The sequence below is a fragment of the Tenrec ecaudatus genome, chromosome 17 (genome assembly GCF_050624435.1).
Source record: "Tenrec ecaudatus isolate mTenEca1 chromosome 17, mTenEca1.hap1, whole genome shotgun sequence".
Taxonomy (NCBI): domain Eukaryota; kingdom Metazoa; phylum Chordata; class Mammalia; order Afrosoricida; family Tenrecidae; genus Tenrec; species Tenrec ecaudatus.
The window spans coordinates 80,210,604-80,220,787 of record NC_134546.1 but is presented as its reverse complement, the minus strand read 5'-3'; the positions used below and the strand labels follow the sequence as shown (position 1 = coordinate 80,220,787).

The window sequence follows — 10,184 nt, the reverse complement described above, 5'->3', positions numbered from 1 at the left end:
GTATGGCATCTCAATGTCTGCTTCTTCTATGTATGTTGTTATGTTCAGGACATCTTCTTCCTTTGCCTTTTGTTTCTCCTGTTTTTTCGTTGAGGTCGTTGGGGGTGATGGCTGTTTGCGTTGAGTTGTTTTTGAGGGACCAGGTGCCATTTTCTAGTCTCTCTCTGGAAGACTTATAGGAATTCTTTTTCCATCTGCCTACAGCTGATTTTGCTATGGGATTAACCTACCACTTTATCTTCCTGTGGCTTCCCTATCAGGGGAGTGCCCCAGATGGCAGATCGACTGCCTGCACCAGTGTTGCAGAGGCTGGGCTGAAGTTCCTGCTATTGGTTTGAATATTGATAAGTGTTGGCTGAGCTGCCTTATGTCCCCAGGTACACAGGCATGAACTCCCTGGTGAGAAGTCTGAGGAGTATCCCCTGGAAAGCAAGCAGGCCTTACCCTAGCCTTGGGCTATCTATGCAGGGTGGGGCTCACCTAGCTGGGTGTGACCCAGGCACAAATGCCCTAGGGCAATGGAAGTGCCCCGTAAGTCAGCAATGGGGTATGAGAGAGCAGGGCAGGAACAAGGGGGGTGAGAAAAATCAAAAAGTGAGACTAGACTGTGCAGGTGTACAGGGAAGCGAGGGAAGCAAAAGAAACTATGTAGCTGAGTCCCACTCCCTGCCTGTGGATCTACAAGGGCTTACTCCCTGCCCCAAGCCCCAGCGGTAGTTCGCAGCTGAGCCCCAAGAAGGGTCGCAAGAAAACTGCTGAGCCGCCCCCAGAGAAATGGGGGGACAGAGAGCAGAGATGTTAACAGACGCCGCCGTGTAGCTGAAGCTTGATCCCTGCCTATGGAGCTTTGGGGGTTTGGGTTTATTCCCTGCTCAGACCACGTGGCGCGGCTGCGGCTGCGGCTGTGCCTTGAAAAAGCCCCTGCGCAGCCCTCCAAGGCTGTGTGGGAATATAAATCAGAGACGCAAACAGAAGCAACAATGTAGATGAACCCTGATCCCTGCCGGTGGAGCCGCAAGAGTCCTGTTCCTGCCCTGAGGCAGATAGGGAAAAAACTGTGGCTGTGCTGACTGCTACAGGCTCCAAATGGTCCCGGCTTGGGCAGATCCGGCATCTGAACTAGGGTCGAGCCCCAGCCGGCTTCCACTGAAGTAAGCCAAAAGCCCCCAGCCCCTCAAAACCCCGTGGATCTGTGCCTACTTATCATTATGATGCACCTCCTGTGATCCAGTGGCGTTGAATTTCACTCTGAGCAACTCTCCTGGGCTGGATTCTGCGGAGTCCCTCTGGTGTGTGTCACTCCGTCGCCATCTTCCCGGAAGTAGGCTTATTTGTTAGTTTTGCAGGGTGTGTTGTTTGTTTGTGTTGAGATCTTTACTTTGAATAGGTGGTTACTAAGTTTCTGGCTACATTTTCCTAGAAGAATTTTCAACTCTTTCAAGGAATCATTTTTATCATGTATGCTAGGTGCAATCTGGGGTGTGATTTCTCATTTGTTTCTTAAATGGATGCTAATCGTGCATGATAGTAATATGACATCATCGAAAACTTCAGTAATTTCTCTAAGCATCATGCTTTGCTGAGAAAATAATCTAAGAAGTCCTAAATATGAAAAAGCACAGAAATAAGATTGGAGCAAGCCTTATTAATACCCTGTAGTACACAGATAACATAATACCACGTGCCATAAGGTAGTATGCCTTGAGAAACTTACTGATTCAGACCAGGGACTGGTGTGTTAACTACAGATTACGAGTCCATGAAAGAAAACCAAAATCCTCACTATGGGACCAATAAAAGTGTCATGAAAAATGGAGATAAGATTGAGTTGTCAAGGATTTCATCTTACTTGGATCTCCAGTCACTATTGACAGAAGCCATAGACAAGTGATTCATTTCCCTGGGCAAATCTGCTGCCCAAGTCCTCTTTAAACATTTATAAAGAAACATCTATTTGAGGACTAATATGTACCAGAACCAAGCATTCAAGTAAGACTTTATGTCCCTTATTTGAGCATGTCATTAGCAGGACCACAACCCGGAGTATGGTCTTGTGCTTGGTAAAGTAGACTGTCAATGAAAAAGAGAGAGTCTTTCAAGGAGATGGATTGTAACAAAGGCTGCAACGATGAGTCCAAATGGAGGAATGATTGTGAGCATAGTGCACTTCTGGGAAGCATTTCATCCTGTTGTACATGGGATCTCAGAGTTGAAGCCAACTCAATGGTACCTAACAATTCAATATATTCAGTATTATTTAGGTCTTTCTAGATTACATAAAAATACACTTATGAGTGTTCACTAGAATGGAAATATTGAGCCTCCATCTGATGGCTTGGAGAAAAATGATAATTTTTTCCTACATTAATATTTTTATAATGAGATTGGTGGCATAGTGGTTATATGTTGGGCTGAAATCTGCATGCCAGTGCCCACTCCAAAGAAGAAAGACAGGGATTTCTACTCCTATAAGCAGTTAGAATCTCAGAAACCCACAGGGTATCACTATAAATTGTCATGAACTGGATGGCAGTGAGTTTTGTTTTTTTTTTTTAATTTCTAACCTTGACAACAAACAGTACTAGGTAGTACCCTGAATTGTAAACTGAGATTTCATCGATACCTATTACTTTGAAGTCTGCCTTTGGAGAAATGGTGAAACAGAGAAAGCCCATTCTACTGAAAAGAAGGCAGGTTCAGAAACATGAAGGTTTGCTAGAGTCACTGTGCTTGGTGGTCCCTAGAGAGGTGCTGACAAGGTGGGGAAACCACAGTTTCTGAGAGGAAAACATAACTGACTTGTCTCTTTCACATCTGCTGAAACCATGACCTGATGTACTAAGGTTTGTGTCTGGGCTCACACTGACTTCCCATCACTGTGTCTCTAGTACAGTAATACGTGGCTTTGTCATCAGGATTCACAGAGTTCAGTTTTAAATAAACGTGGCTCTTGGACATGTCCCTGGTGACAGTGACTCGTGACTGGAGAGCTGGATTATAGAATGCTCTCCCATCACTCCATATTCCACCAACCCACTTTAGTCCCTTTCCTGGAGCCTGGCGGATCCACTGCACATGATAGCTGGTTAAAGATAATCCAGAGACAGGACAGGTGAGAAACAGGATCTGTAAGGGCCTCACCAGTCCACGGCCTGACTCCTGCAGCTGCACCTGGGCCAGGACACCTGGGGATAAAGAGATACAGTGAGTCATGTGCTCAGATGCTGCCTCCCCAGACATCATGTTTGAATGAATCCCTGAAGCACTCACCTCCCGGAGTCGCCACCAGAAAGAAGAAAACCCACACACAATTCATGTTCATGTGGATAAGATTTGTGTCACCCAGAAAATGCTCTCCATGGTGAGAAGGAATATGAATTTAAGTACATGCATGCTGTGGTTTCATGGGACTGTTATTTGCATTTGGGAGGTGCACTTATATGTAAAGGTGGAAAGGCCTAAATGGAGCCTGTAGCTCTGGACCTCAGACTAGAAAAGCGATGCTGGTGGAGTCCTTGGGAGAACACAGTCCTCTCTATGAGATCTTCACTTTACCAATCATATGAACATCAGTGCAGATTTTATGTTCAATGTAGCTTTATGTCCATCCCCATCTACTGAAATTAAAGATAATCTCTATCCTCACCATGTTTGAGGCAGCAGAGCTACCATAGTGGTCAGCACAGCAGTTCTAGCTGACCAGATCAGACACTGAAGTCCTTACACAGGCTCCTGTCCTCACTTCTTTCTTCATTTGGTCCAGAACTGGTGGGTCCTTAGCACCCCTGTAATTCACCTTTCTCCCTGAGGATAGTTTTCTGTCTATACTCACACTGACTCTCTTTCTCTGTAAACAGCTTTGGAGGTAGAGAGTGCTACATCTTGCAAAGAATCTGGATTGGATACAGCAGGAGGAAGAATGATCTATATATATAGATATTTATATAGATATTTTATTGAAATATATTCCACAATAAAATACGGATTAAGAAAGAAATCTGCCTGAAAGACAATAACGTTATTGCAGAGTTGAGGTAGTAAGTTTATTGTGCCAACCTGGCACATGTGGGGTTAATTGAAGGGTGGAGGGATAAATGGCTCAGTGAGCCTCGCCTTTCTAGTTCTCAGATTTATTGCTTTCTAATGGTCAGACCAGGGTGAAGCTGCCTTAGCAGTTCCCTACTTCAGCTTTCAATGCTGACTTCCTGGAAGACATCCCCAAGGAGAAGCCACATGGACCTACCCATATGCAGCCATGGTGCTGAAGCAGCCATGTAGAGACCCCTGCCAGCAATGAGATGTTTAACCATTCACTGACTCAGTTTTCCACCTGAAGTTAGCAGAGATAAGTTAGTGTGAGATAGAAGAGGTCTTTGTGGACTGGTGTTTTGCATATGGGTTAATGGGTTAATGTTGGACTTTGGGATTTGGACAGCACTGGGTCGGGATGTTTTCTTGATGTGCACTTAACCTTTGTATAAAACTCTCTTATACATGAGTTTCTGTGGATTTCGTTCTCTCAAGTACCCAGACTAACACAAGAGTTTAGGCTCAATTCTTTCCACAGGAAGAGAAAATGACTTAAAGCACACTTCTATTCAAAATAATTGAAGCAAGAAAGTAACAGTGTTATTTATTCCATGTTTTTTTAAAAAACCACTTTATTGGGGATTTATGCAACTCATCACAATTTATACATACATATATTGTGTCAAGCACACTTGTACATTTGTTGCCATCAGCATTCTCAAAACATTTGCTTTCCACCTGAGCCCTTGATATCAGCTCCTTACTCTTTCTCCTCCCTTCCCACTTCCCCTTCTGCATGAACCCTTGATAATCTAAAAATTATTATTATTTTGTCATATCTTACACTGTCTGATTTCTCTCTTCACCCACTTTTCTGTTGTCCATCCCCCAACGAGGAGGTTATATGTAGATCTTTGTAATTGGTTCCTCCTTTCCACCCTACCCTTCCTCCACTTTCTCTGTATGACCACTCACACCACTGGTCCTGAAGGGATCATCCATCCTGTGTTCCCTGTGTTATGAGTTCCTATCTGTACCAGTCTACCATCTCTGATCTAGTCAGATTTGTAGCGTAGAACTGGGATCATCATGAGAGTGGGATGGGGGAAGGAAACACTTAGGAACCAGAGGAAAGTTGTATGTTTCATCATTGCTACACTACAGCCTGACTGGTTCGTCTCTTCTCCCCACCCCTTCTGTAAGAGCCTACAGAGAGGCTTTGGGTCCCCAGTCTACACTCCCCCTTATTTACAATGATATGATTTTTTTTGTTCTTTGATGCCTGGTTCCTGATCCCTTTGACACCTCGTGATCTCACAGGCTGATGTGTTTCTTCCATTTGGGCATGTAACTTCTGAGCTAGATGGCCGCTTTTTTACCTTCAAGCCTTTAAGACCCCACATGCTATATCTTTTGATAGCCAGGCACCACGAGCTTTCTTCACCACTTTTGCTGATGCACCCATTTGTCTTCAGTGATTGTATTGGGGAGGTGAGCACACAATGGTATGATTTTTGTTCTTTGATGCCTGACACCTGATTCCCTTGTCACCTCACGGTCACACCGGCTGTTGTGCTTCTTACATGTGGGCTTTGTTGCTTCTCAGCTAGATGACCGCTTGTTTACCTTCAAGTCTTTAAGATCTTAGATGTTAGATCTGTTGATAGCTGGGCTCTATCAGCTTTCTTCACCATATTTGCTTATGCAACCGCTTTGTCTTCAGTGATTGTGTTGGGAAGGTGAGCATCATGGAATGCCAGGTTAATCGAACAAAGTATTTTTGCATTGAGGGAGTACTTGTGTGGAGGCCCAATGTCCATCTGCTACTTAATACTAAACCTATAAATATGTGCACATATATGTATTTCCCCAACCTCACATATAAATATATTTACATATGTTCATGCCTTTATTTAGACCTCTATACATGACCATTTGCCTCCTAGTTCTTTGCTCTGTTTCCTTTAATTTCCTCTTGTCCAACTATCATGCTCAGCTTTTATTTGGTTTCCAGTAATTCCTCTCAGTTACATTACCCTTGATCATGCCCTACCAGGCCATTTTCACCCTCCTCACCACAGATTTGGATCCCTGGTTGTTCCTTTGTCCCTGGGTTTGTTAACAACACTTCCTTCCCCACCTCCAACACCCTCTCCCGTATCCCCCAGGAACTGTTGGTCCTGTTGTTTTCTCCTCCAGATTGTTTATCCATCCTATCTTATTTAGACAAATCTGCGGAGATAATAACATGCACAAAATCAGGACAGAGAAAACAAAGCAACAAAAGAAAACAAAACAACTACAAGAACAAATAAGAGCCTGTAGTCAGTTCAGGGACTCTTTGTTGGCCTTTAGGAGTATTTTCCGGTGGAGTCTGATGGGGTGCCATGCCTTGGTGCCATGCCCCAATGTCTAGTTTTGCTACTTTGGTAGTTTGGACTTCATTGCTCTGTTCCCCTTGGTGTTCTGTTGCATGCCCTTTGAGTTTGGCCTCAAATCCCCACACTATGTCTCCAATGTTGTCCTATGTAGGGCTATGAGTCAGTGAGAGATGTCATGTCTCATAGTGGGACCGGCCCTATGCTCTTCTCTTTGGATTGGCCACTCTAAGTGGGAATAATGTCCTCAAGGATCAGTAGGCCAGGATGTGCTCCACTTTCTCTTCCTCCCCCTTTATTTGCTCCCATGTGCTCTAATCAGACATGTCCATCTATTTATTCCATGTTAAGGAGGAAATTATCGAGTCAGAATTCTATTTCCTGTGTTTCTGTGATGTGTGTGATAGGAAATTTTACAGCTGTTGGCAATTTGTTTTCTCATTATACTTTGTTTTAATGGGTCTCAAAATCCTGTGACAAATTTTTGGTCAAGTTGTTTTCCTTTTAAAAAGTACTGATTTTAAAAACTAATAACTTAAAACTGCCACACAAAAAAGAAACAAATGGTCCACAAACATTATTTTCCTTCTGAAAGTTTTACGATGCATTGTTATCATCTACCAGTCTTTTACTATGAAACTTAAATGGCCAATGGAGACAAACAGTGCTGAGACTGTCCTTCCACCCCTGATTAAGACTGGAGTGGCAGGTGTGATGGGTAATATTCATTTATCCTTCTGAGCCTTCTGGGCAGACTTGGTGACCTTGCCAGCTCCAGCAGCCTTTTTGTCCACTGCCTTGATGACACCCACAGCAACTGTTTGTCTCATGTCTCGGACAGCAAAATGACCCAGAGCAGGATAGTCAGAGAAGCTTTCCACACACATGGGCTTGTCAGGCACCATATCAACAATGGCAGCATCACCAGACTTCAAGAACTTGGGGCCATCTTCCAACTTCTTGCCTGAACGGCCATCAGTCTTCTCTTGGAGCTCAGCAAACTTGCGAGTGATGTGGGCAGTGTGACAGTCCAGCACAGGTGCGTGTCCAGCACTGATCTGACCTGGATGGTTCAGGATTATCACCTGAGCAGTGAAGCCAGCTGCTTCCATTGGTGGGTCATTTTTGCTGTCACCAGCCACATTGCCACGGTGAACATCTTTTACAGAGACGTTCTTGACATTGAAGCCTACATTGTCCCCAGGCAGAGCTTCACTCAAAGCTTCATGGTGTATTTCAACAGACTTCACTTCAGTGGTAACATTGACTAGAGCAAAGGTGACCACCATTCCAGGTTTCAGAACCCCAGTTTCCACTCTGCCCACAGGAACAGTCCCGATACCACCAATCTTGTAGACGTCCTGGAGAGGCAGGCGCAGGGGCTTGTCAGTTGGGCGGGTGGGTGGCAGGATGCAATCCAGAGCTTCCAGTAGTGTGGTCCCATTGCCATTGCCATCCTTGCGGGTAACCGTCCACCCCTTGAAGCAATGCATATTAGCACTTGATTCCAGCATGTTGTCACCATTCCAACCAGAAATTGGCACAAATACTACTGTGTCAGGGTTATAGCCAATTTTCTTAATGTAGGTGCTGACTTCCTTAACAATTTCCTCGTATCTCTTCTGGTTGTAGGGTGGCTCAGTGGAATCCATTTTGTTAACACCAACAATTAACTGTTCCACACCAAGTGTGTAACCCAGAAGGGCATGCTCACGGGTCTGCCCATTCTTGGAGATACCAGCTTCAAATTCACCCACAGCAGCAGCAACGATGAGGACAGCACAGTCAGCCCGTGATGTTCCTGTAATCATGTTTTTAATGAAGTCTCTGTGTCCGGGGGCATCGATGATGGTCACATAGTACTTGCAGGTCTCAAATTTCCACAGGGAAATATCAATGGTGATGCCACGTTCCCATTAGGCTTTCAGCTTATCCAAGACCCAGGCATACTTGAAGGAGCCCTTCCCCATCTCAGCAGCTTCCTTCTCGAATTTTTCGATGGTTCTCTTGTCGATCCCACCACATTTGTAGATCAGGTGACCAGTTGTGGTGGACTTGCCAGAATCGACATGACCAATGATGACAATGTTGATATGGGTCTTTTCCTTTCCCATTTTGGCTTTGGCTTTTGCGATGGTTTTCACCGACACCTATATTCTGGCGGCAAACCCGTTGCGAAAAAGCGCTGTTGGCAATTTTTGAACATAATGATTAATCTAATGCCACTGAATTATGCAGGAGAATAATGTTGAAAATATTTTGTTGCCTATACATGTATCATGAGAAAAATAAGTTACAAAGTGAAAGATAATTTTTTCACACATAATCAGAAACTGATGAAAAGCCTTGATTTTACAACACTTTAAAAAGCAAGCTGAAATATTGAACCAGAAAAGAGATGATTATATAAGCAGAATTTGAATTTAAAATACTATCTGTAGACAGTTGGACACCCCTTCCAGAGGGGTAGTGTGGAGGAGATGGGCCATTCAGGGTTCAGTGTAGCAACAATGAAACTCAAAACCTTCCTCTAGTTCCTGAACGCTTCCTCCCCTCCCAATCATCATGACCCAATTCTACCTTGCCTTGCGGACCTGGTTACACCAGAGGATATACAGCGGTGCAGTGGGGATCTGGAGACACAGGGAATCTAGGACAGACGAACCATTCAACACCAGCGGTGGGAGTGGCGACACCAGGAGGAAAGGGGGTGTAGAAAGGGAGAACCAACCTCAGAGATCTATGTGTACCCTCCTCTTTGGAGATGGGCAATGGGGAGGCAGGTGAGGGGAGATGCCGGGGAGTGTAAGATAAGATATAATAAGTATTTATAAACTATCAAGGGACCAGGGGTGGGATCGGGGAGGGAGGGGGATGGGGGGGAAAAAAGGGAAACCGAGCTGATTCCAGGAACACAAGTGGAAGGTGAATTATGAGAATGACGAGTGCAACGAATGTATAAGGGTGCTTTGCTCAATTGATGTATGTACAGACTGTGATAAGAGCATTATGAGCCCCAATAAAAAGATTAAAAAAATAAATATAAAAGGAATAATTGCAAAATAAATATTATTAGCAATTGAAAAGTCTTCAATATTTATTTTCTCATTTTTACCCCAAAACCGATTTATTTGGAGCTAATAAACATATCAATTCATAGTTCAAGTGTATCAAGCAGTATTTGTATATTTGCTGCCAAAATTAGTTTCAAAACACCCTCTTCCTTATTGAACTCCTTGGCATCAGCTCCCTTTGATCCCAGCCCCCACTGTAGGCCCCAGAATCTCTTATTCTCTTTGCTATCTGTATATGTTCATCCATTCTGGGTTTCATCTAATGTAAAACAAACAAAAAAACTAACAAAATATCAAGAATGTTACCCACAATGACAAAATACATCTGAGATACAAACCCAAATAGGAATGGGAAATTGAGGAAGCAGGCAGTCCAAGTGCAGTTTGCTGTCCTTCCCCAGAGTCCATCATAGACCCAGGTGTGCTTTGGACCAAATGTGTCAGTCTGGCTACTGGAATCGGCCTTGCTGTCTGACTGCCTTTCCCAAGGCTTCTGGATCCAAAATCGCTCTTTAGTCGCTGGCATCCTACAACATACCTTTTTTACTTTCTTCTGAACACATGCTAACATTCCCAAAACTGATTATTATACACATTACATGGAATATACAAAACAAGAACAATAGCAAAATCAGCTCACTGCCTTCCAGTAGATTCCACCTCATAGCACAACCCTATTTCGTTATCTGTGCTGGTGAGGAGG

General features: G+C 44.0%; 1 pseudogene; it reads right to left on the bottom strand.

Annotated features, from left to right (window-relative positions):
• Nucleotides 1-7,089: 7,089 nt before the first annotated feature.
• Nucleotides 7,090-8,583, bottom strand: LOC142430751 (elongation factor 1-alpha 1 pseudogene; annotated as a pseudogene).
• Nucleotides 8,584-10,184: the final 1,601 nt, after the last annotated feature.